Here is a 25,901-nt window from a genome sequence, read left to right on the forward strand (position 1 = left end):
TCCCGCTGTTGGCCCCTGGCCCACGTCCTACCTCTGACCTGGAATGCCCTCCCTCCTCACACCTGCCAAAGTAAGTCTCTTCCCCCCTTCAAAGCCCTACTGAGGCCTTCCCAGACTGAGCCCCCCTTTTCCTCTTCTCCTCCCCTGCCCATCGCCCCTACTCCCTCCCTCCACTTTACTCCCCTCCCCTCTCTACAGCACTGTGTATATATGTACACATTTATTATTCTATTTATTTTATTAATGATGTATATATATAATTCTATTTATTTATATTGATGTAATTAATGTCTGTCTACTTGTTTTATTTTGTTGTCTGTCTCCCCCCTTCTAGACTGCGAGCCCATTGTTGGGTAGGGATTGTCTCTATTTGTTGCCAAATTGTACTTTCCAAGTGCTTAGTACAGTGTTGTGCATGCTCAATAAATACGATTGAATGAATGAAAGTACAAATCACCATCATCATCATCATTATTATCCTATTTTTTAAGTGCTGACTATGTGCCAAGCACTGTTATAAGTGCTGGGATAGGTAGAAATTAATCGGATTAGACCCAGTTTCTGTCCCACGTGGGGCTCAGAGTGTAACTTCCTACTTCACTCTGCTGCTAGGATCACCTTTCTACAGTGCCTTCCTAATCATGTCTCTCCACCCTTAGAAACCTTCATTAGTGACCTAGTCATTTTCATATCAAACAAAAACTCCTGACCATGCTAATTCTACCTACTTACCAGTAGGTATTAGTAATAATACTAATTCTATCGAACTCTCCCAAGTTCTTAGCAAAGCGTTCTGCACATAGTAGGGGCTCTGTAAGTACTGATTGACTTGACACACTCCATTAGCTCTCTCCAATCCATTCTCTTCTCTTTCTATATCCTAACTCAGAACTAACTAATTCTATATCCTAGTCTCCTTCCCCTCTTCTTCCTCCTATTCATTCTGTCTTTTTCTTTCTTCTCCTCCTTATCCTTCTGAAAAAGAGGGAGCAAGAAACAGGAAAGGAGGTGGACTAACAGAAGGTGCAGGGGTAAGAGCTTAGGAAAAATATTGGCACCATCTTTTGCCTCGTCAGCCAAGCAGTAAATGTAAAAAGAAGATGGAGGAGATGAGGAAAATAATATTTGGCAGAGTTGAAAGAGAGATTTGTAGCAGGTTAAGATTCATGGGACAAGCAGTATGGTGCTCTCGAAGAGAGCATGTGGTGGGCACACTAATTATAGTCTTTCAGAGCATCAAGCCAAGCAATGTCAATAGGGTGATACAGATGCCAAGGTCAAGAGGGTTTGACCCGAGCCTGAGATTAGGAGGTGCGAATGACTATTTATGGAGCAGATGGCTGATGGAAAAGGGGAGTCACTTACAAAGATTGTGATGAGACCACTGAGAACTCTCTCTGTGCCAGTCAAGGACATTGCATTGGGGCTGAGAGAGATTGTGGGAAGTTCTTCAGCCAGGAAAGATTATGGGCAGATATGGGATTTAGATGAAAAATTCCAAGCAAGGTGGAATTGGGATTGTGGGTAGCGAAGGGGTTGAACACCATCCAAGAATGTTTTATTTGAGGTTGTAGAAAGAGTTTCTTAAACGCAGAGGGCAGCCCTGGATGTGTTTTAAGTGAGATGCAAAAGACATTTGCATTTTGAATGCGGTATAGTCACTCTTCTAGATGCGAGAAACCGAGACATGGGAGAATGGAGTGTGAAAACTTGACAAAATGCAATTTATATGAGCAGAAGACCATATATATGATGAAGAAAGAGCTGGAAGTAATAAGAAAGGGAATATGGATAGAAATAGGAGAGGGAGGAAGAATCTGAGGAGAGAGAGGATGTGTTCTAGATAGGGTAGCTGGGAGTTTGATATTATGCTTGTTCAGGTCAATTTTCAGCCAGCCCATCCCTGGGGTAGTTCCAGTTTGATACTAGATGCTTTTATGTTTGAGTTTTAATTTTCAGTTCCTAGATTTCCTCGCCCACCACTCCTGCCACCGAATTTCACAGTTCAGCCGCCACACCAGACTTCACATGGAACCGGGGTGGGTTGGGGGGGAATGCAAAAGCTCCGCACTTATTTTATTTTTTATGGTATTTGTTCAGCACTTACTATGTACCAGGCACTGTACAAAGCATTGGGGTATATACAAGATGATCAGGTTGGACCCAGTTCAAGTCCCACATAGGGCTTACAGTCCCCCATTTTAAAGATGAGGTAACTGAGGCACAGAAGAGTGAAGTGACTTGTCCAAGGTCACACAGCAGACAAGTGGAAGAACCAGGGTTAGAACCCAGGTCTTTCTGACTCTCAGGCCTGTGCTCTGTCCACTAGGCCACAGTGCTTCTCTGCTTCTCAGAGTTATTGGGAGGGCTGAGTACTCAGAGGAAATGCTCTCTGGATTTGCGCTGATTGGGCCAATTTCATTCATTCATTCATTCAATAGTATTTATTGAGCGCTTACTATGTGCAGAGTACTGTACTAAGCACTTGGAATGTACAAATCGGTAACAGATAGAGACAGTCTCTGCCCTTTGATGGGCTTGCAGTCTAATCGGGGAAGATGGACAGACAAGAACAATAGCAATAAGACTCCCCCAAAATGGAGGCCATGTGGTAGCATCACATCCTGCTGGTAGCATGTGTTACGCCACCATGTCATGCTGTATGCTGATGTAGCATGTGTGATGTCACGTGTGCCTCGTGGTCTGGTTTTTTGGGATGCCATCACTGGCCACCCTAGTTTCAAAGCTCTGGAAAGGAAAGGAATATAAAAACTATCAGAACAAGGAGCCTGAGCGACGTCACACAAGACACACTCAAAGAAGAGGAATGGGATGTTCCAGGTCACGTTTTTCAAAGGAAAAAAAAATTTCTTTGAAGTGCAAAAGATGTTTCAGTGATGTCCTGAAATAGGAACTGAGACTAATAGAAAATTGAGGTAAAATGAATAAAATGACCAATATGGTTAAAACATGTTCATACCAATAGATGTTGTGCTCTATGACTAAGCACATACAATTTCAATATCTCACCTTTATAATTGGCCAGTTCCATTAGGAATTTCTAAAGTGGAAACCTTTGCTACTTTGTATGAATAATGAGATGGTGTAGTGGATAGAGCAAAGGTCTGGGAGTCAGAAGGTCATGGTTCAAATTCTGCCTCCAGCATTTGTCTGCTGTGTGACCTGGGCAACTCACTTCACTTCTCTGTGCTTCAGTTACCTCATCTGTAAAGTGAGGATTGAGACTTTGAGCCCCAAGTGGGACTGTGTCCAACCCGATTTGCTTGTATCTGTCCCAGTGCTTAGAACAGTGCCTGGCACCTAGTAGGCGCTTAACAAATGTCTTGTTACACCGTCATTTCCGACCCATAGTGACACCATGGACACATCTCTCCCAGAACGCCCCGCTCTCCTTCTGCAATCGTTCTGGTAGTGTATCCATAGAGTTTTCTTAGGTACAAATACAGAAGCATTTTACCCATGTCGCCTTGTCTCCGCCCTCGACTCTCTCCTGTGCCGCTGCTGCCCAGCACAGGTGAATTTGACAATACCATAAAAAAAAAGAGATACAAGGGTCACTTCTGTCCAGACTTAGAAATTCAGTCAATGAACTAGAAGAGGTACATAATAAGTTTCCTTGTAGGCAAAGATTGTGTCCAACTCTGTTGTATTTTACTTTCCCAAGTGTTTAGAACAGTGCTCTGCACACAGTAAGCACTCAATAAATACCACTGATTGTTTGATTGCTAATCTGTGACTCCCATGATCAATGAAGGGGTCTGGGAAACCTTTGCGGCTTGGATTTTTCCAACTACAACTTGGCTTTTCAGTCCTCCACTCCCAACTCCCTTCTCTCCACACAGTACAATTAGCTTCATGGTACCTCAGCCATTAGACTTTTTATTACTCCAGTACTCCAGGAAAAATGAACAGCTATGTTCACTTTAACATAGATTGCCAATATGCCAGACTGCCCTTTATGACATGATAATCAACCAGTCAATCAATGGTATTTATTAAGCACTTACTGTGGGCAGAGCACCATGCAAAACGCTTGGGAGAGAACATTATAACAGAGATAGTAGAAACTTTCTATGCCCACATTCTGGGAAGATTTGAGAGGTCTCAGATAAGAGCAGATGAAGTCTAAAGACATCCATGTTAAGAGTGGGGATGTATGTATTGAGAGCTTTCTGTGTGAAGAGAGCACTTTATAAAGCACTTGGGAGAGTACAGTAGAGTTAGTAGGCACACCATTCCTGCCCTCAGGGAGTCTGCAATCTGGTTTACTTCAGGAATAGGTGTTTCCAACCCCTGCATTCATGAGTTGCCCTTCCAGTAACCTCTGTTGACTTACTGCTGAGTTGTTTCTCTCTCTCTGATCAGTTTAGGTGAAACCAGGTCTGTTCTTCTTCACAGAGAATTGTTAGCATTGCATAGCATGGCTTGGTGGGTAGAGCCCAGGCCTGGGAGTCAGAAGGTCACGGGTTCTAATTCCGGTTCTGCCACTTTTCTGCTGTGTGACCTAGGCAAGTCATTTCACTTCTCCGTGCCTCAGTTACCCCATCTGGAGAAGCGAGCATGGCTTAGTGGAAAGAGCATGGGCTTGGGAGTCAGAGGGCATGGATTCTAATCTCAGCTCCACCATTTGTCTGCTGGGTGTCCTCAAGAAAGCCGCTTAACTTCTTTGTGCCTCAGTTGCCTCATCTGTAAAATGGGGATTAAAACTGTGAGTCCCACGTGGGACAACCTGATTATCTTGTATCTACCCCAGCACTTAGAACAGTGCTCGGCACATAGTAAGTGCTTAACAAATACCATCATTATTATTAAAATGGGGATTGAGGCTGTGAGCCCCATGTGGGACAGGAGCTGTGTCCAACCTGATTTGCTTGCACCCACCCCAGCGCTTAGTAAAGTGCCTGGCACAAAATTGTGCTTAACGAATACCATTATTATTATTATTATAATTATTATTATTATTACTGCATCTTGGTGAGCTGCAGTGTCTTCTTAAATAGGACTATCAGACACCCAGGGTCTTATTGAAAATTGCTGCTACTCCTGCTACCTTTTCAATAAGTGAACAACCAATGTTCTGGGCAAGCCATTTGCCTAGGGCTTTAACTGAAAATTGATTGATTGATTGATTAGAGGACAGGACATTCCCTGGATTTGTCTCTCCAGTACTGGTGCTGGGGAATGTGTCAGTTTATTGTTGCATTGTACTCTCCCAAGCGTTTAATACAGTGCTCTGCACACAGTAAGCCCTCAATAAATATGACTGACTGCTGAGCCATTCGCGCTGTCTCATTGGATTTATTCATTCAAATTTATTGAGTGCTTACTGTGTGCAGAGCATTGTACTAAGCGCTTGGGACGTACAATGCATGATGAGAAGACTGAATGGGGTCGGGTATGGGGCCTGTGGTCACTGCAGAAAGTGACATCACTTCTCCTACAACATGTGTTTCATTCTGAGTTTGGCAGAGAACGCAACAGAAGAAACTGAGGAATAATCTTCTAAAAACCTGTGTCTGGATAGAACGCCAAGTGGTGTCAGAAGTAAATATCCACATATGTTGAGGCAGTTGAGATGTGTAACTTAATGTGAGTTTTCCTCAATATGGGGCTCTTCAGGAAGTCACACCTAACATTATAGGATCACTTATTATATCTTTAAGTGCTGCTCTTCTCAGGAACAGACATAGCCAAACCCTCACCAGCCTCACTGGACTGTGAACTTGAGAGCCGGAATTTTGCTTGATATTTTACCTGAAATCCCCAAGTGAGTTTGCAGTGTGTGTGTGTGTGTGTGTGTGTGTTTTTTAAGCTATTGAAAAGTACTTACTATATGCCAAGCACTGTACTGACCACCGATTTAGATATAGGATAATCAGATTAGATATAGTCCCTGTCCCACATGGGGCTCACAGTCCTATCAGAAGGGAGAACGGTTATCGAATCTTTGACAGAGGAGGTAACTGAGGTCCAAAGAAGCGAAGTGACTCGCCCAAGACCACACAGCAGGCAAATGGCAGAGCTGGGATTAGTACTCAGGTCCGCAGAGGGTTGTGTCGTGTAGACGGCCAAATCACTGCTGCTATTACATCTCCTTGTAGTAACCAGGCCCCAAGCAGTTGTAGCAGCTGCAGGAACTTAATTTCAAAATCTGTTTTTTGTTGCAGCTGCTGCCCTTCTAAGGAGATGGGATGGTGATCTCTCACCTCCCTCCCCTCCAGGGACTCTTCTCACAAAAGAATCCAGGTTGTTGAGGCGAATCATGGTGACAGTGGATCTGACATATGCACACACTCCACATAACCTCCAGCTGTCAGGGCAGTGGCAACATGGTCTGTAAGTACCCAAGCAGAGGGCAGGCCACGTGCAGCCCTGTGCCTTCCCTCCCATGCCATTTTATCCCTTACCCTCCCTCTGCTGCTGGCTGGCCAAGGGCCCTTTCCAGTGACCCGTGATCCCATAGAAAGGAGGACAGAGGTGGAAGGTGCAGATCTTCGTGTCAGAAGTGAGAAGCAGCGTGGCTTAGTGGAACAAGCTCGGGCTTGGGAGTCAGAGGTCATGGGTTCTAATCCTGACTCCGCCACTTGTCAGTTGTGTGACTTTGGGCAAGCCACTTAACTTCTCTGGGCCTCAGTGACCTCATCTGTAAAATGGGGATTAAGACTGTGAGCCCCTTGTGGGACAACCTGATGACCTTGTATCTACCCTAGCGCTTAGACCAGTGCTTGGCACATAGTAAGCACTTAACAAATACCAACATTATTATTATTATTATTATAAGTATTGCACGCCCATTGGCTTCTGAAGACGATGGAGAAGCAACATGTTTTAAAGGATAGAGCACATTCCTGGAATCCAATCCCGGCTCTACCACATATCTGCTGCATGACTTTGGGCAAGTCATTTCACTTCTCTGAGCCTCAGTTACCTCATATGTAAAATGGGGATAAGAGTGTGATCCTCTGTGGGACAAGGACTGTGCCCAACCTGATTAACTTGTATCTTCCCCAACTCTCAGAACAGTGCTTCTCAAATAGTAAGCGCTTAACAAGTACTGTAATTATTATTTTTATGATTTGCCAGGTTGGAGGAAGGTCGGATCCCAGAGAGGCCAAGGGGTAACAACACCAGGGGGATCTCACTGGCCACCCACTCTCTTTCGGCAGGGAAGTTTGTTTTTCTGCCTGCTCTGGTTCCCATTTCACTTGGAGACCTCTTTGCATATCAAGCTTTACAACTGGTCAGCGGCTCGTACTTTTTCACTGCTCTTCCCCTAAGAGGGCAGATTGGAAGACCCTTTGAAAAGCAGCTAATTAGAAGGCATGAGATAGTACAATAGTATTTTTATAATCAGACAGATTCAGAACATCTAATACGAGAATGGTTAATAGGGCCATTTTTGTAAGGAGCTCAAAGGTGCACTGACTATCTTAACTGAAGAATGACTATTCGGCACAGGTGCCAACATTTGGTTATGAACACTGGAAACGGAGCCTGTTCAGCGTGTGGGAGTATAGCTTCCAAAGAGCGATGGTGTCAAAATACAGACACACTTTGAAGGTGAATCAGAGACAGGAAAGTGTAGAAAAAGTAAGGATATAGTGTAGTCGTAATCAAAAGGAATGGAGTGTTTGTTTCTAAAGGTTCTGCAGTCTCCTTTCCCCCAAACTCCAGCAAAAAAAAAGAGACTTCACTCTAAGAACTTTTAACTAAACAAACCCCTTAGGCTCCACTCATGCCCACCTCTCTTGTTCTTTCTTAAGACCACTCTCCTGCCATGGCCTCGCTTTGGCCTGGCTCACCTCGGTCAAAAGACTGCCCACCCTCTTCCCCAACTGGCTCAGCCTGAAGTCAGCCCTGACCCTCTCCTCTCCGGCCTGATCCCAGATGCCACTAGCGCCCTGCCGCTGCACAGTAGAAATAGTATTTATTAAGCATCTCTTCTGTGCAAAATGTGCCACTAAACACACTGAGGAAAATTGCAATTAAACTGCATTCCTCTCCCCCAAAAGGGCTCAAATCTGAAAGTAAAGACCGGGAGGGTGTTGGCGACAGACACATATGGGAAGGTGAAGATGAGCAATGTAAGAGAAAAGGATGACCATAATTATGGCGAGGCAAGTAGGGCACTGTGGGTAGGGGAGCGGCGTTTCCTGCTCCTCCTGACTCAGTCCAAAAGTCACAAAGTCACAGATGTGGCCCCAGCCGTGGCCTTGCCCATGTTCTGAGAATTGAGAAGGACCCACAGGTATCACTGCTTCTGTCACCACCACAACTTTCTCCTCTTTATCCTCTTATGCCCCATCTCCACCTGCTGTGGTGAAACCACCTACCTCTGCAGTCTTCCTCATCTTCTTGTGGTTGCCATTGTCTACATTGCTGGGGTTTTCCCCGGGACCACGGTAGGTTAAAAGAAGGCCCCAGAAGTTTGGGAGAGGCAGCGGTGAGAGAGGTGGAGCCAGAAGTGGAGACCCAATTCCAGAGGAGGTGGTTGGCGTGGCTGCTGCCTCTCCCGCTTGTCGGGCCTCAGTCTGACCTGGAAGATGCAGATGCAGAAGGATCCCCGAGAGGTGACCCCAGCAGTCAGCACAGGGAGTGGGGTTGATCAGAGGACAATTCTGGGAAGTGTTTCCCTGTCGGGGAGGCCGAGTGGGGTTGGGCAAGAATAATAATGATTATGGTATTTGTTAAGCACTTACTATGTGCCAGGCACTGTACTAAGTGCTGGGTGGTTACAAGCAAATCAGGTTGGACACGGTCCCTGTCCCACATGGGGCTCACAGTCTCAATCCCCATTTTACAGATGTGGTAACTGAGGCACAGAGAAGTTAAATGACTTACCCAAGGTCACACAGCAGACAAGTGGCAGACCTGGGACAAAAAGAGGTAGGCTGGCCCCAGGGGGACCTGAATTACTAAGGGGTGGCTACAGAAATCTGGTTTGGGGTATTTTCAGTTCCTACTCACAGAATCTTGATTCTCTTCAGCCTTACTCAAAGGCTGTTAACCTTATATTGACAACAATGGTATTTTTTTAAGCAATTACTAAGCCTGGGGTAGACACAAGATCTTCAGATTGGAGAGTCCCCCTGCGACATAGTCTAGAAGAGAAGGACATCATTTTACAGATGAAGAAACTGAGGCAAGAGCGGTTAAGTGACTTACAGTAGGTAGGCTAGTGGTATAGCAGGGGCTAGAAAATGAGTTTCCTATCTCCCAGGCCCATTTTCATCAATCAATCAATCAATGGTATTTATTGAGCACTCTATTTCGGCAGGGGAGTTTGTTTTTCTGCTTACTCTGGTTCCCATTTCACTTGGAGACCTCTTTGCATATCAAGCTTTACAACTGGTCGGCGGCTCGTACTTTTTCACCGCTCTTCCCCTAAGAGGGCAGATTGGAAGACCCTTTGAAAAGCAGCTAATTGGAAGGCATGACATACTACACTAAGTGCTTGGGAAAGAACAATACAGTAGACTTCATAGACAGTCCCTGCCCACAAGGAGCTGACAGTCTAAAGGTGGAGACAGATATTAAAACAAATTATAAATGGGGAAATGAGAGAGTGTAAGGATACTCACATAAATGTTGTGGAGCTGAGGGTGGGATGAAGGCCTTAAGGGCTACGGATCAGAGGGCATAGGCGATTCAGAAGGGAGGGTGAATAGGAGTCAGAGGACCTGGGTTCTAATCCATGTACCTGCTGTGTGACCTCGGGCAAGTCACTTCACTTCTCTGTGCCTCAGTTCCCTCATCCACAGATTGGGGATTCAAGATCTGTGCTCCCTCTACTTAGACTGTGAGCTCCATGTGGGACACTGATTATCTTGCATTCACCCCAGTGCTTAATTCAGTGCTTGGCATAGAGTAAACTCTTAACAAATACCACAATTATTAGGAGAAATGAGGGCTTAGTCGGGGAAGGCCTCTTGGAGGAGATGTGATGTCATGTTTTCCCACTCTTTAAGAACCTCCAGTGGTTGTCCATCTGCCTCTGCATCAAACAGAAACTCCTTACCGGTGACTTTAAAGCACTCTCCTAGTTTGCCTGACTGATTTCCTACTGCAGCCCAGCACACTCACTGGGCTCCTCTAGTGCCAACCTACTCAGTGAACCCCATCTGTTTAGTAGCTAACAAATGACTACTCTCTGCACTTTCAAAACCTTATTTAAAATCACATCTCCTCCTAGAGGATTTTTCTGACTAGGCCCTTTTTTCTCCTACTCGTCCTCACTTCCGTGTTGTCTGTGCAATCTGACTTGTAGCCCTCCACCCCACCTCTAGCCCCACATCATTTATCTAAATACCTTACAATTTCCCATTTTCCCTTTCTATAGTTTGTTTTAATGTCTGTCTCCCCCTTTAGACTATCAGCTCCTTGTAGCAGGGATTGTAGCCCTTCCCTGACCAAACCCTTATTTCCCCTACTCCCTCTTCCTTTTGCGTTGCCTTTGCACTTGGATTTGTATGCTTTAAGCACTTCCCTCCTCACTTACATACACATCCATAATCTGTTTTAGTGTCTTTCTCCCCCTCTAGACTATAAACTCCTCACAAGTAGGAAACATGTCAACCAACTTCATTCTATTGTACAATCCCAAATGCTCAGTTCAGGGCTCAGAGAAGGAGTTAACCCTGTAGAGAAGAAATTTGCAGTCTAGAGGGAAATGAAATTACACCAAACTTCAATTTTGCCATCGACCCTTTCTTGTGCCCTTTAAAAGGCCGTTTAAGAACACCTGCATTAACTGATTTAAGTTTAAGTTAAAACCTCTTCTCACATTTTGCTCTTAGAGAGTTGTGAATTATCTATCAGATTGTGAACTCAAAGGTTGGTAGTAGAGGAAGAGGGTTGTGGTTGTGGGAAAGGGGAGGGGAGGAGAGAAGGAGGAAGAGAATAGTTAGCATTGCAAGCTTCCCATAGGCAGAAACCTTGCCCTACACTTCTTTTGTCCTCACTACTTCATCTATGGTTCTTGGCCCAAAAAAAGGACTAGATAAAGATTCCCCCGCAGGCCAGCAAACCCAACCCTACACAATCGAGAGTTGACTGACTCTTTTTAAGACATTTGAGTTTGGGTGAAAATGTCTCCGTTGTGAAAAGTACTGAAAATCAGGCTTTGACCTTCGGATAGCTTAAAAAAATGCCTTTTCTACCAATGGCCATGGGCCTTTAATGGCCTGAGAAGGAATATTAGTGATCTGTCACCATTCACAAAAGGTCCCTTGTGGCAGGAATTGTGTCTACCAACTGTACTGTATTGTACCCTACCCTCTAACGTTCTCCACATAGTAAGCGCTCAATAAATCAATGAATGATTGTAGGTTTCCCTTTTTTCAACTGTACACTTTTTGTGAAGTAATCTGGCTGCACTATACTAATAATAATAATAATTATTATGGTATTTGTTAAGTTCTTACTCTGTGCCAAGCACTGTTCTAAGCCCTACTTATTGCTATTGTTTTTGTCTGTCTGTCTTCCCCGATTAGAATGCAAACCTATCAGTGGCAGGGATTGTCTCTATCTGTTGCCAAATTGTACATTCAAAGCACTTAGTACAGTGCTCTGCACATCCTAAACGCTCAATAAATACTTTTGAATGAATAAATACAAGTTCATCAGGTCGGACACAGTCCCTATCCTACAAGGGGCACATAGTCCAAGAAGGAGGGAGTAGGATTTAATCCCCATTTTACAGATGTGGTAATTGAGGCACAGAGATGTAAAGCATCTTGCCTAAAGTCACACAGCAGACATGTGGCAGAGCCAGGATTAGAGCCCAGGTCCTCTGACTCCCAGGCCCGAGCCCTTTCCTCTAAGCCACGGTGCCTTGTACTCTCCAAAGCACTTAGAGTGCTCTGCACATAGTAAGTGCTCACTAAATACCATTGATTGATTGAGCTGGATTTCACCCTTAATATTTTTGGGGATAGTTACTTAAGGGCTGTTGTTCTGCCCCTAGGGATTTTCTCTGGCACCAGTCCATTTCCTACGTGACAGGGCAAGAAGATGCTCTGGATGCTCTCAGCAAATCCAAGGCAGCCACCAAAGACAAAAATGGGTTCTAATCCTGGCTCCACCAAATGTCTGCTATGTGACTTTGAGCTTCTCTGTGCCTCATTTACCTCATCTATAAAATGAGGATAAGTGTGAGCCCCACAACCTGATTAACTTGTATCTACATCAGGGCTTAGAACAGAGCTGGGCACATAACAAGTGCTTAACAGGTACCGTTATTATTATTATTACTACTACCTGCATAATAGGGATTCAGTACTTGTTCTCCCTTCTATTTAGAGGGCAAGCCTCAAGTGGGAACTGATTAGCTTGTATCTACCCCAGAACTTAGTTCAGCACTGGCACAGCGTAATAATAATAATAGAGGGAATTAGCTAGCCTGGCCTCAGTGAAGGGCAGTCAGCTTTATAAATGCTAAATAAATCTTACTAATTAATTATTTCAGAGTTCAGTCGTATTTACTGAGCATTTCCTGGGTGCATTGCACTGTACTAAGCATTTGGGAGAGTACAGTTTAACACAATTCAATCCTCCCTTGAATTCATCAAAAAATTAATGACAGTGAGTGGCTCTTGAGTGCAAACCATTGTGCCTAGGGGTTAGAAAAGTGCGGCAGAAGCAAATGAAGCAGTGTGGCCTAGTGGATAGAGCATGAGCTGGGAGTTCGAGGACCTGGGTTCTAATCCCAGGACCACCATTTATGTGCTGTGTGATCTTGGGCTAATCACTTAACTTCTCTGTGCCTCAGATCTCTTATCTGCATAATGGGAATTCAGTATGTGTTCTCCCTTCTATTTAGACCGTGAGCCTCATGTGGAACCTGATTAGCTTGTATCTTCCCCAGCAGGATTTAGCTCAGTGCTGACACAGGGTAAGTGCTTAGAACCGCTATTAATATTCTTCTTCTTCTTATTATTATTATTATTCAAACACTCAGTCACTCATCTTCAGCAGCTTACATTTGGATGAAGGAACTAGTCAGACAAAAGTTATTAACACATAGTTCATTCACTTATTCATTTATACAGTGGAATTTATTGAGCACCTATTTTGTGCAGAGCACTGTACTAAGCATTTGGGAGAGTAATCAATCCATCAGTTGTATTTATTAGGTGCTTACTGTGTGCAGAGCATTGTAGTAAGTGCTTGGGAGAATACAATATAACAGGGTTGATAGACCTGTTCCCTGCCCACAACGAGCTTACAGTCTAGAGTACAATGCTAGAGTACCAACACTACCATCCTGCCAACAAGTAATTTACAATCTAGAGGAGGAGGCAGACATTAAAATAAAGTACAGAGAGGGGAAATGGGAAAGTATAAGAATATGTACATCAGGGATGTGGGGTTGGGGGTGGGATGACTACCAAGTGCTTAGGGGCTTCGAATCCAAGTTCATAGGCAACACCAAGTGAATAAAGGAAATAAGGGCTTAGTCAGGGAAGACTTCTTGGAGGAGTTGTGATTTTAGTAGGGCTTTGAAGTCAGAGAGAGTGGTAGTCTCAAATATGAATGGGGAGGGAATTCCAGGCCAGAGGGAGGGTGTGGCCTGGTTTGGTGATGAGATAGATGGGATTGAGGTACAGTGACTAGATTGGCATTAGAGGAGGGGCCTGGGTGATAGGAGGAGATCAACAAGGTAAGGTAGGGTGGGGTAAGGTGATTGAGTCCTTTAAAGCCAAGGTATGGGAGTTTCTGTTTGATGTGGAGCTGGATGGGCAACCACTGGAGGTTCTTGGGATGGGGGATGTGGATTGAATTTTTTTTAGAAAAATGACCTGGAAAAACACCGTGAAGTAAGGACTGGAGAGAGGAGAGATGGGAAGTAGGCAGGTCAACTAGAAGGCTCATACAGTAATCAAGGAAGGATAGGATCAGTGTGGTTTGTATGGAAAGAAGAGAGCAGATTCTAGAGGTACTGGGAAGGTAGAATCAGCAGGATTTGGTCTCAGACTGATGATATGGTTGAAAGAGAGAGATGTGTTGAAGATAATGCCAAGGCTTTTGAGACAGGGAGGATGGTGGAATGCATAGTGATGGGAAAGTAGAGGGGAGGAAATAGTAGGGCCGAGGTTAAAAGAAAGATCAATCAATCAATCATATTCATCAAGCGCATACTGTGCGCTAAACACTGTACCGAGAGCTTGAGAGAGTACAATAAAACAGAATTGGTAGGCCCGTTACATGCCCATAAGTAGCTTACGGTCTTGTGGGAGAGACAGACGTTAATTTAAATAAATAAATCAGATATGTCCATAAGTGCTACGGGGCAGAGAGTGAGGTGAATAAAGGGCACAAATGCAAGTGCACGGGAAATGTAGAAGGCAGTAGGGAAAGCAGCATGGCCTCAACATGGACAAGCACGGGCCTGGGAGTCAGAAGATCTGGGTTCTAATGCTGTCTGTGCCACTTGTCTGCTGAGTGACCTTGGGCAAGTCACTTAACTTATCCTTGCCTCAGTTGCCACATCTGTAAAATGGGGATTAAGACTCTGCACCCTATGTGGGACAGGGATTGCATCCAACTTGATTGGCTTGTATCTACCCAGTGCTTAGTAGAGAACTTGGCACATAGTAAGCGCTTAACAAATGCAATTAAAAAATATATGAAATGAGGGCTTATTCGGGGAAGGCCTCTTGGAGGAGCTGTGATTTTAATAAGGCTTTGAAGGTGGTAAGAATGGTGGTCTGTTGAATATGAAGTCAGGGAGAAGGGAGGCGGGTAGTTCCAGACCAGAGGCAGGATGTGGGCGAGGGGTTAGCAGTGAGATAGATGAGACAGAGGTGAAGCGAAGTGAGCAGGCTGGATCACAGTATTCATTCATTCAGTAGCATTTATTGAGCACTTACTATGTGCAGAGCACTGTACTAAGCGCTTGAAATGTACAATTCGGCAACAGATAGAGACAATCCGTGCCCAATGATGGGTGCACAGTCTAATCGGGGGAGACAGACGACAGAGCAGAACAGAACAAAACAAAAACAAGACAACATTATCATGATAAATAGAATCAGGGGATGTACACCTCATTAACAAAATAAATAGGGTAATAATATATACAAATGAGCACAGTGCTGAGGGGAGGGGAAGGGGGGAGGAGTGGAGGATGGTGTGGGGAGGGGAGGGGGAGCAGAGGGAAAGGGGGCTCAGCTGAGGGGAGGTTAAGGGGGAGGGAGGAACAAAGGGTGGGGGGGAGCAGAGGGAAAAAGGGGGAGCTCAGTCTAGGAAGGCCTCTTGGAGAAGGTGAGCTCTCAGTAGAGCTTTGAAGAAGGGAAGAGAATTAGTTTGGCAGACGTGAGGAGGGAGGGCATTCCAGGAACTGTGGGAGGACGTGGGCCAGGGATCAACGGCGGGATAGGCTTGAACGGGGGACGGTGAGGAGGTAAGCGGCAGAGGAGCAGAGTGTACATGGTGGGCAGTAGAAAGAAGGGAGGTGAGGTAGGAGTGGGCAAGGTGATGGAGAGCTTTGAAACCAAGAGTGAGGAGTTTTTGTTTCATGCGGAGGTTGATAGGCAACCACTGGAGGTTTTTAAGGAGGGGAGTGACATGCCCAGAGTGTTTCCAAAGGAAGATGATCTGGGCAGCGGAATGGAGAATAGACTGAAGTGGGGAGAGACAGGAGGAAGGGAGATCAGAGAGAAGTCTGACACATTAATCCAGTCGGGATATTATGAGAGCTTGTACCAGCACGATAGCTGTTTGGATGGAGAGGAAAGGGCAGATCTTGGTAATATTGTAAAGGTGAGACCGGCAGGTGTTGGTGATGGATTGGATGTGTAGGGTGAATGAGAGAGCTGAGTCAAGGATGACACCAGGTTTGTGGGCCTGTGAGACAAGAAGGGTGGTCGTGCCGTCCAAAGTGACAGGGAAGTCAGGGAGAGGACAGGGCTTGAGAGGGAAGATAAGGAGCTCAGTTTTGTACATGCTGAGCTTTAGGTGGCAGGCAGACATCCAGGTGGAGACGTCCTGGAGGCAGGAGGAGATACGAGCCTGAAGGGAGGAGGAGAGAACAGGGGAGGAGATGTAGATTTGGGTGTCATCTGCATAGAGATGATAGTTGAAGCTGTGGGAGTGAATGAGTTCACCAAGGAAGCGAGTATAGATGGAAAAGTAGGAAATCAGAGAGGTAAGGAAGGTGGGGCAAGATGGTTGAGTGCTTTAAAGCTAATGCTAAGGAGTTTCTGTTTGATGTGAAGGTGGATGAGCAACCACTGAAGGTTCTTGTGGGGAAATGTGTCCTGAACTTTTTTTTAGAAAAATGATCTGAACAGCAGAATGAAGTAGGGATTGGAGTGGGGAGAGACAAGAGGCTGGGAAGTCAGCAAGGAGGCTGATGCAGTCATCAAAAATGGGACGGGATAAGTGCTCAGCTCAATGTGGTAGCAGTTTGGATGGAGAGGAAAGGTTTGATTTTAACAATATTGTGAATGTTGGACCAACAGGATTCAGTGACATATTGAATATGTGGGTTGAATAAGAGAGATCAGTTGAGAATAATACTAAGGTTATTGGCTGGTGAGACAGGTGCTTTCTATCACGATGGAAGGTCATGGGGAGGAATGGGTTTCGGTGGGAGAATGAGGAGTTGTCTTTTGGACATGTTAAGTTTAGGTGTCGGTGGGACATCCACGTAAAGATGACCTGAAGGTAGGTCGAAATATGAGACTGTAGAGAAACAGAAAGATTAGGCTTGGAGTTGCAGATTTGGGATCATCTGCATCGAGATGGCAGTTGAAGCCATGGGAATGAATGAATTATCCAAGGGTATGGGTATAGATGGAGAATAAAAGGGGATCCTGAACCAAACCCCGGGATTCCAGTTACGAGGTGAAGGGCAAGGAGTGGCCTGCAAAAGAGACTGAGAATGAATGGCCAGAAAGATAGGAGGAGAACCAGTAGACGTCAGTGTCAGTGAAGGCAAGGTTGGATAATGTTTCCAGGAGAAGAGTGTATTCCACAGTATCCAAGGCAACTGAGTTGTCCAGGAGGATTAAGATGGAGTAGTCACCATTGGATTTGGCAAGAAGGAGATATGTGATCTTTTAGAGGGCAGTTTCAGGGAAGCGAAGGAGTTGGAAGCCAGATTGGTCATGGAGAGAATTGGAGGAGAGGAAATGGAGGCAGTCGGAGTAGACAACTTGTTCAAGGAGTTACGAGAGGCATGGTAGGAGGGAGATGGTAATAACTGGAGGGAGAGTAAGAGAAGATGCCACTGAGAGTTAATAGTTGAAAATGGTGGTTGGGGAGGGGAGAAAGAAGGGAGAGGGCAAGTGTTTTGATAAGGGGCAGAGGCATGGGGTTGAAGGCGCATGTGGAGGCTGTGGATTTTGAGAGGAGGTGGGAGATTTCTCGAGCTACTCCTGGAAAAGATGGGAGAGTAGGGATGGAAGGTTGTAACAGAAGAGTTAGATGTGGGAGAGTTGGGAGGTGTAATTAGAAGGTGAGCTTAGTGAACTGACCACGTACTTTTTTGAGACAATTGAAACCATCAGGTTTTATCTCCCTAAAATCTCCCCTGCTCCTCTCCAGTCCCTCCCTCCTTCTGCCCCTTCTATTCTCCCATCTTTCCAGCACTGTCTCAAGAGAAGATCACCTGCCTCCTCTCAAAATCTACCTCTCCACCTTTCTACCATCTCAGTTATACTATACTCTCCCACGTGCTTAGCACAGTGCTCTGCACACACTCATAGTTCATTAAGTACATTTGATTGATTGGTGAGCTTGGGAAGAGCGAAGAGTATGAGCTGGAGAGGAGCGGGGGAAGGGGGCTGCTATATAAGCTGGTGGATAGCCTGGAACTCAATGGGAAAGAGTTTTTGACCTCCCATCCTCCTGCTTCTCCCCACTTCAGTCCAAACTTCATTCTGCTCCCTGGATTATCTTTGTACAGAAATGTTCGGGACATGTCACCCCCTTCCTCAGAAATCTCCAGTGGTTGTCTATCAACCTCTCTATCAAATAAAAACTTCTGACTATTGGATTCAAAGCTCTCCATCACCTTGCCCCTTCTTTCCTCACCTCCTTTCTCTCCTTCTATATCCCAGCCCCCACACTCCGCGCCTCTGGTGCTAACCTTCTCACTGTGTCTCAGTCTTGCCTGTCCCTCCGTCGACCCCTGGTCCACGTCCTACCTCTGGCCTGGAATGCCCTACCTCCTCAAATCTACCAAACAATCACTCTTCCCCCCTTCAAAGCTGTACTGAAGGTGCGCCTCCACTAAGAGGCCTTCCCAGACTAAGCCACCTCTTCCTCAGCTCCCCCACTCTTCTGTGTCACTTCAACTTGCTCCCTTTGCTCTTCACCCCCTCCCTAACCCACAGCACTTATGTGTGTGTGTGTGATATACGTATAATTCTATTTATTTATATTGATGCCTGTTTACTTGTTTTGATGTCTATCTCCACTCCTCTAGACTGTAAGCCCGTTTTGGGCAGGGATTGCCTCTCTTTATTGCTGAATTGTACTTCCCAAGCGCTTAGTACAGTGCTCTGCACACGGTAAGCTTTCAATAAATACCACTGAAGGAATGAATGAATGAATGAATGAATGAATAAATGAAAGAGTTTTAGCCAGTTTTCCCTTCATATCTGTCCAGGGCCATAACTTTATCCACATTTGAAAAAGCGGCAATTCTCTTAGACATTCACTCTTCCCTGAAATCAAGTTTTATTATCCTTGGTTTTAGAATTACAGGTCTGGGAGTCCAAGTATTTATGTTCTAATCCTGCCTTTGGTACTTGTTTGCTTTGTGATCTTGAGCAAGTCACTTAATTTTTCTGGGCCTCAGTTTCCCCAGATGTGAAATGGGGATTTAATAATAATAATAATGTTGGTATTTGTTAAGCGCTTACTATGTGCAGAACACTGGTCTAAGCCCTGGGTAGATACAGGGTAATCAGATTGTCCCACGTGAGGCTCACAATCTTAATCCCAATTTTACAGATGAGGTAACTAAGGCACAGAGAAGTTAAGTGACTTGCCCCCAGTCACACAGCTGACAAGTGTCAGAGCAGAGATTTGAACCCATGACCTTTGACTCCCAAGCCCGGGCTCTTTCCACTGAGCCATGCTGTTTCCTATAGCCATGCTGCCTCCCATTTAGGACCTGTTCACCCTTCAACTCAGAATGGAAGCCCCATGTGGGACTGGGACTGTATCTAACCTGATTATCTTGTTTCTGCCCTGAATGCTTAGAACAGTGCTTTGGCACTTTAAGCACTTAACAAATGCCATTTAAATTTTAGTGGTTATGGAGGTATGCAAGTAGCTATTTTGAAAGGGGACCTTGTGAAAAAGAATACTAGATGTGAGTGTGTGTGTGTGTGTGTGTGTGTGTGTGTGTGTATCCTTCCTTGGTTCCAGTACTTACATGCCAAAAGAAAACAAATAGGTAAGTTGGAAGGTACTTTCAGCATCTATTTGGCAACCAACATTACTCTCCCTCAGAAACAGAATTTGAAAAATGTAACTGGGTCCCATTTCTTTTAACAGTATGGTAAGCAACTTAAGAGTAAGCCCTTCTTACTGTATAACCCAGTAGAGCTGAGCAAAATGACACCAATACAATAGGTGCTTTGTTTTTGGCACTATTTGTGTGCCTGCTCATATAAGCACACACAAACACACACACACACACAATATGAGTGTGTGTGGACAGGGAAAGTGTCTACCAACTCTGCTATATTGCACTCTCCTAAGGCTTAGTAGAGTTCTCTGCACACAATAAGTGCTCAGTAAATATGATTGATTGATTGATTGATTTTAGTCAGTTGCAAAGCAGCAGCCAAACAGCACAGTTGGATTCTCGGTCAGCTTGGTGAGTCCCATTCCATGCTGACAGACTGCGCCGCTAGGGAGCTCCGATGGCCTCTTAGAAGACTTTTCCAAGAGCTCGTCAGCACTCTGTAGCATGAAGGAGTCTGGTGGTAAAGGCTGAGCTCCAGGCTGTGAAGAAGCAGAGAAGCAGTGTGACTTAATGCTTAGAGCATGGGCCTAGGAGTCAGAAGGACCTGGGTTCTAATCCTGGCTCCGCCACTTGTCTGCTGTCTGACCTGGGGCAAGTCACTTAACTTCTCTGGGCCTCAGTCACCTCATCTGTCAAATGGGGATTAAGACTGTGAACCCCATGACAGACAGGGACTGATTAGACTGAAGTTTCCAGCAGTCACTGTTCTTCAGAACCCTAGTTTCCCTTCCTCCTGCTTCTCCTATACACTTCTTCCCTCTTACTAAGCACGTAAGTCTTCTTCTTCTTCCCCCAACCCCTCCCTCACAGCTCTTATGCACCTATCCTTATACTCAGTTGCTTCCCTTACCTGTCTCCCCCATTAGGCTGTAAACTCCTTGAGGACGGGGATCGTGTCTACCAACAGTATTACACTCTGCTAAGAACTTGGTACAGTGCCCTCCACAAAATAAGCACTCAGTGCCTGGCACATAACAAACACCATTATTATTATTACCATTATTATTAAAAATACCAATAATAATAATAATAATGTTGGTATTTGTTAAGCACTTACTATGTGCCGAGCACTGTTCTAAGCGCTGGGGTAGACATAGGGGAATCAGGTTGTCCCACGTGGGGCTCACAGTCTTAATCCCCATTTTACAGATGAGGGAACTGAGGCACAGAGAAGTGAAGTGACTTGCCCACAGTCACACAGCCGACAAGTGGCAGAGCTGGGATTCGAACTCATGAGCCCTGACTCCAAAGCCCATGCTCTTTCCACTGAGCCACGCTGCTTCTCAGCCACTGATTGATTGATCTGGCAGTCATCCACAATAGCGACTCTGGCGTGGGCTAGTGGAAAGAGCACAGGCCTGGTAATCAGAGGACCTGGGTTCTAATTCCGACTCTGCTTGTTACCTTTTGTGTGATCTTGGGCAAGTCATTTAGCTTTTCCGTTCCTTCAAACTGTAAAATGGGGGATTCAATGCCTGTTCTCCCTTGTACAGACTGTGAGCCTCATGTGGGACAGGGACTATGTCAGACAAGATTAAAATGTGCCTGCCTCAATGTGTGAGCAAGGAATGTGTCTGTTTATTGTGGTATTCATTCATTCATTCATTCATTCATTCATTCGTATTTATTGAGCGCTTATTATGTGCAGATCACTGTACTAAGTGCTTGGGAAGTACAATTCAGCAATAAATAGAGACAATCCCTACCCACAACGGGCCCACAGACTTTCCCAAGCCTTGGTACAATGCTCTGCACACAGTAATCACTCAATAAATACAACTGAATGAACACATAAATTAGTGAACAGAGCTTGTCACAGAGAACGTGCTTAGCATATACTGTAATTAATTAATTAAGAGCCACTATCCAGGGAGACTGTTGCCACATTTCTCTGGCTGGTCACACAGCATCTGAGACCCCCAAAGAGGACTACCTTGTAGCATTCATTCAGTCATATCTATTGAGTGCTTATTGTGTACAGAACACTATATTAAGCGCTTGGGAGAGTACAATATAACAATAAACAGACTCATTCCCTTCCCACAATGAGCCTACAGTATCCTTGGACTCAGTTCATCTTTCAGCAGCATTTACGTGGGCAGGAAATGTCTCTACTCACTCTGTTTTGTTGTACTCTCCCAATGCTTAGTACAGTGCTAAACTCACAGTACACACTCAGTGAATACCATTGATTAATTGAGTGACTATTGTCGAATATTGTGCACTGAGGACTGTATTAAGTGTTTTGGGGCATACAATAGAAAAGAATGTCACACTCCTCACCCACAAGGAGCTTACAGTGTGTCAGGGGAGGCAAACATAAATTACACATAGGAGGTAGAAGTACTCTAAAATGATATGAACAAAGATGGAAAGAGAAGTAATGAGGGCTAAAGGGTTGAGGTGCTGCCACTGATGAGTTGGTAGTAGGGAGGATGTGAGCTGGGGAGAAACAAAATCTATCAGGGAAAGTGTCCTGGAATAGGTGGGATTTCACAAGGGTTTTGAAGATAGGGATTGCTGAGATCTGTTGGATAATACTAGTAATAATAATGGTATTTGTTATGTGCCAGGCACTGTTCGAAGCACTAGGGAAGATACAAGCTAATCAGGTAGGACCCAGTCCCTGTTCTACAGAGGGCTCACAGTTTTAATCCTATTTTACAGTTGAGGGAACTGAAGCACAGTGAAGTGAAGTGACTTGCCCAAGATCACACTGCAGACAAATGGCGGAGCCGGGATTAGAACCCAGGTCCTTCTGATTCCCAATCCAGTGCTCTATCTACTAGGCCATGCTGGATTTGAAGGAGTGGGAAGTTCCAAGCTGGAGAAAAGGCAGGAGCCAGCGGTCAAAGGTGGGAGAGAACAAGGCACAGGGAGAAAGTGAACTTGGGAGAAACTGAGTATGATTTGGGTTGTCGTGGGGGAAGAGAGTGGATAGGTAAGAGGGTTAGTACAATCACTCATCATATCCCAACTGGATTACTGCATCAGCATCTTTTCTGATCTCCCAACCTCTTGTCTCTCCCCACTTGAGTCTATAATTCACTCTGCTGACCGGATTAACTTGCTACAGAAACACTCTGGGCACGTCACCTCCCCTTCTCAAGAATCTCCATTGGTTGCCTATCAACCTTCGTAGCAAGCGAAAACTCCTCACTATTGGCTTCAAAGCTCTCCATCACCTTGCCCCTTCTTACTCGCCTCCCTTCACCCCTTCTACATCCCAGCTCGCATACTCCGCTCCTCTGCCGCTAACCTCCTCATTGTGCCTCATTCTCGCCTGTCCCGCCGTCGACCCCTGGCCCAAGCCCTACTGCTGACCTGGAATGCCCTTCCTCCTCAAATCCGCCAAACTGACACACCTCCCCCCTTCAAAGCCCTACTGAAAGCTCACCTCCTCCTCCAAGAGGCCTTCCCAGGCTTAGGCCCTCTTTTCCTCTGCTCTCCTTCCCCTCCCCATTGTCCCAACCCGCTCCCTCTGCTCTTCCCACCCCGTCCTACAGCACTTGTGTATATATGTACATATTTATAATTCTCTTTATTTTTATTGATGATGTGTATATATCTATAATTCTATTTATTTATAATGATGCTACTGATGCCTGTTTACTTGTTTTGATATCTATCTCCCCCCTTCTAGACTGTGAGCCCGTTGTGGGCAGGGATCTTCTCTGTTGCTGAATTGTACTTTCCAAGTGCTTAGTACAGTGCTCTGCACACAGTAAGTGCTCAATAAATATGATTGGATGAGTAAATGAATGAATGAGAGAACTGGTGGAATGCCTTAAAGCCAATGGTTGGGAATTTCTGTTTGTTGCCAAGATGAATGAAGGTTTTTGAGGAATCGGAGCGATGTGTATGTGTACGATGATTCAGAAAGATGATTCAAGCAGGAGAACAAAGAAGAGACTGGAGACTGGACGTAGGGGTGGGAGGAAGTTGGGGGAGGGAAGATCTTTGGGAAGACAGGGCCTAGAGAGGAGTCCTCTGTAATCCCATCTCTTTTATCCTCATCCCCTCTGGCCTGGATCCCCCGGATTTGACTGCTGCTCCTCAAGTTCAGTGAGGAATCCTCTCTCCATAGTCTAGTCTTGTCTGACACTGTCGAGTTGACTCCGACCCATAGCGACTCCATGGACACATCTCTCCCAAAACACTCCACTTCCATCTGCAGTCATTCTAGCAGTGGCTCCATAGAGTTTTCTTGGTAAAAATCTGGTAGTGGTTTACCATTGCCTTCTTCCACAAAGTCAACTTGAATCTCTGCCATCAAATCTCTCTCATGCAACTACTTCCCAGCACGGGTGAGTTTCGACTTGTAGTAGATTGCCTTCCACTGACTAGCAGTTGCCCGAGCTAAGAATGGAATGGGTAGGCCTCAGCTTGACTCTCCCTCCTGTAGCCAAGACTGGTAAAATACTGGAAGTTCTTCAGATGTGACCCTAAGAGGGTCTCTCAGTAGTACTCATAATAATGATTATAATAGAATTTGTTAATTGCTTATTATGTGCTAGGCACTATGTTAAGACAGTCAGTTAGTCATATTTATTGAGTACTTACTGTGTGCAGGGCACTAAGCTAAGTGAGTGGAAGAGCACAATATAACAAGAAACAGACACATTCCCTCCCCACAATGAGTCAATCAATCAGTGGTATTTATTCAGTGCTTACTCTGTGCAGAGCACTGTAGTGAGCCCTTAGAGTTGCTAGGTGTGATCCTTGTCCACGAGGAGCTTATCGTGTAGAGGGGGAGACACATTCAAATATATACAGGCAGGGGAAATAGTAAAATATAAAGATATTTACATAAATACTATGGAGCTGGAGATTCAAAACACTTATGGGGTAGGCAGCCAAGAACATAGTCAATGCAAAGGGGAGGGCAGGTTGAGGAAATGAGGGCTTCTTCTGCAAAGGCCTGTTGGAGGAGATGTGACTCTAGAGGGGTTTTGTAGGTGGGAAGACTGGTGGACTGTCAGATATGACGAGTGAGGGAGTTCCAGGCCCGAGGGAGAACATGGGCGAGGGGTCAGTGGCGGGATAGATGAGATTGATGTACAGCGCAAGTTGGCATTAAAGGAGAGGAGTGGGTGGATCATCAATGAGGTAAGGAGCCACTGGTAAGGAGTTTGTTTGATGTGGAGGTAGTTGGGCAACCACTGGAGGTTTTTGAGGTGTGGGGAGATATGGACTGAACGGTTTTTCAGAAAAATGATTGGGACGGCCGTGTGAAATGCAGACTGGAGGAGAGTGGGGGGCAGGAGTGGGGGGGCAGGAGCCAGGAGGTAAGTGAGGAGACTGATAGAGTTGTTAAAGTGGAAATGGATAAATGTGTGGATCAGCACGATAACAGTTTGGATGGAGAGGAAAGGGCAGATTCTGAAGATGGTGTCAAGATTGAACTGACAGAATTTCATGACAGTGTGCGGATCGAATGAGAGAGATGAGTTGAGGATAATGCCCAGGTTGTGGGCTTGTGAGACAGGGAGGAAGGTGTTGTCTATGGTGATAGGAAAGCCCTCCTTTTCCTCAGCTCCCCCTCCCTTCTGCGTCACCTGGACACATTCCCGTTGCTCTCCCCTCCCATCCCCACAGCACTTATGTATATATGTATATATCTATAATTCTATTTATTTGTATTGATGCCTGTTTACTTGTTTTAATGTGCATATATCTATAATTTTATTTATATTGATGTCTGTTTACTTGTTTTGATGTCTCTCCCCCCTCCTCTAGGCTGTAAGCCCAGTGTGGGCAGGGATTGTCTCTCTTTATTGCTGAATTGTATTTTCCAAGTGCTTAGTACAGTGCTCTGCATACAGTAAGTGCTCAATAAATACAGTTGAATGAATAAATGAATGAATGAATGAATAAAAGTCATGGAGAAGAGAGGGTTTGGGTGAGAAATGAGGAATTCCATCTTGTACATGTTCAGTTTGAGATGTTGGTAAAACATCCAAGTAGAGATGTCCTGAAGGCAGGAGGAAATGCAAGACTGCGGAAGAGAGAGGTCGGGGTTGGAGACGTGGTTGTTGAAGCCCTGGGACGAATCAATTCTCCAAGGGAGTGGGTTAAATGGAGACTAGAAGAGTCCCAGAACTGAACCTTGAAGCAGCACAGTGAAAGAAGCTGAGAATGAGCAGTCAGAGAGATAGAAGGAGAACCAAGAGAGGACAGTGTCTCTGAAGCCAAGATTAAGTAATGTTTCCAGGAGAAGAGGGTGCTTCACAGTGCCATTCGTTCACTTGTTCATTCAGTTGTATTTACTGAACACTTACTTTGTGCAGAGTACTGTACTAAGCACTTGGGAGAATACAGTACAACAATAAACAGACACATTCCCAAAGGTAGCAGGAAGGTTGAGGAGGATTAGGATGGAATAGAGGCAGTT

At 45.2% G+C, this 25,901-nt stretch overlaps 1 protein-coding gene across 3 annotated transcripts in view; it reads left to right on the plus strand.

Moving 5' to 3' along the window:
* Nucleotides 1–25,901, plus strand: part of PCGF5 (polycomb group ring finger 5) — a 143,086-nt gene that overhangs the window by 21,541 nt on the left and 95,644 nt on the right. Inside the window, exon 1 of one of the 3 annotated variants that reach the window (XM_039911552.1) lies at nucleotides 6,189–6,357. The exons of the other annotated variants lie outside the window; for them this stretch is intronic. The gene's annotated coding sequence lies outside the window, so the exon portion shown is untranslated. Of the gene's footprint in view, nucleotides 1–6,188; nucleotides 6,358–25,901 lie in introns of those variants that run through there. 3 annotated transcript variants of the gene reach the window in all.

The sequence above is a fragment of the Ornithorhynchus anatinus genome, chromosome 3 (genome assembly GCF_004115215.2).
Source record: "Ornithorhynchus anatinus isolate Pmale09 chromosome 3, mOrnAna1.pri.v4, whole genome shotgun sequence".
Lineage (NCBI taxonomy): Eukaryota > Metazoa > Chordata > Mammalia > Monotremata > Ornithorhynchidae > Ornithorhynchus > Ornithorhynchus anatinus.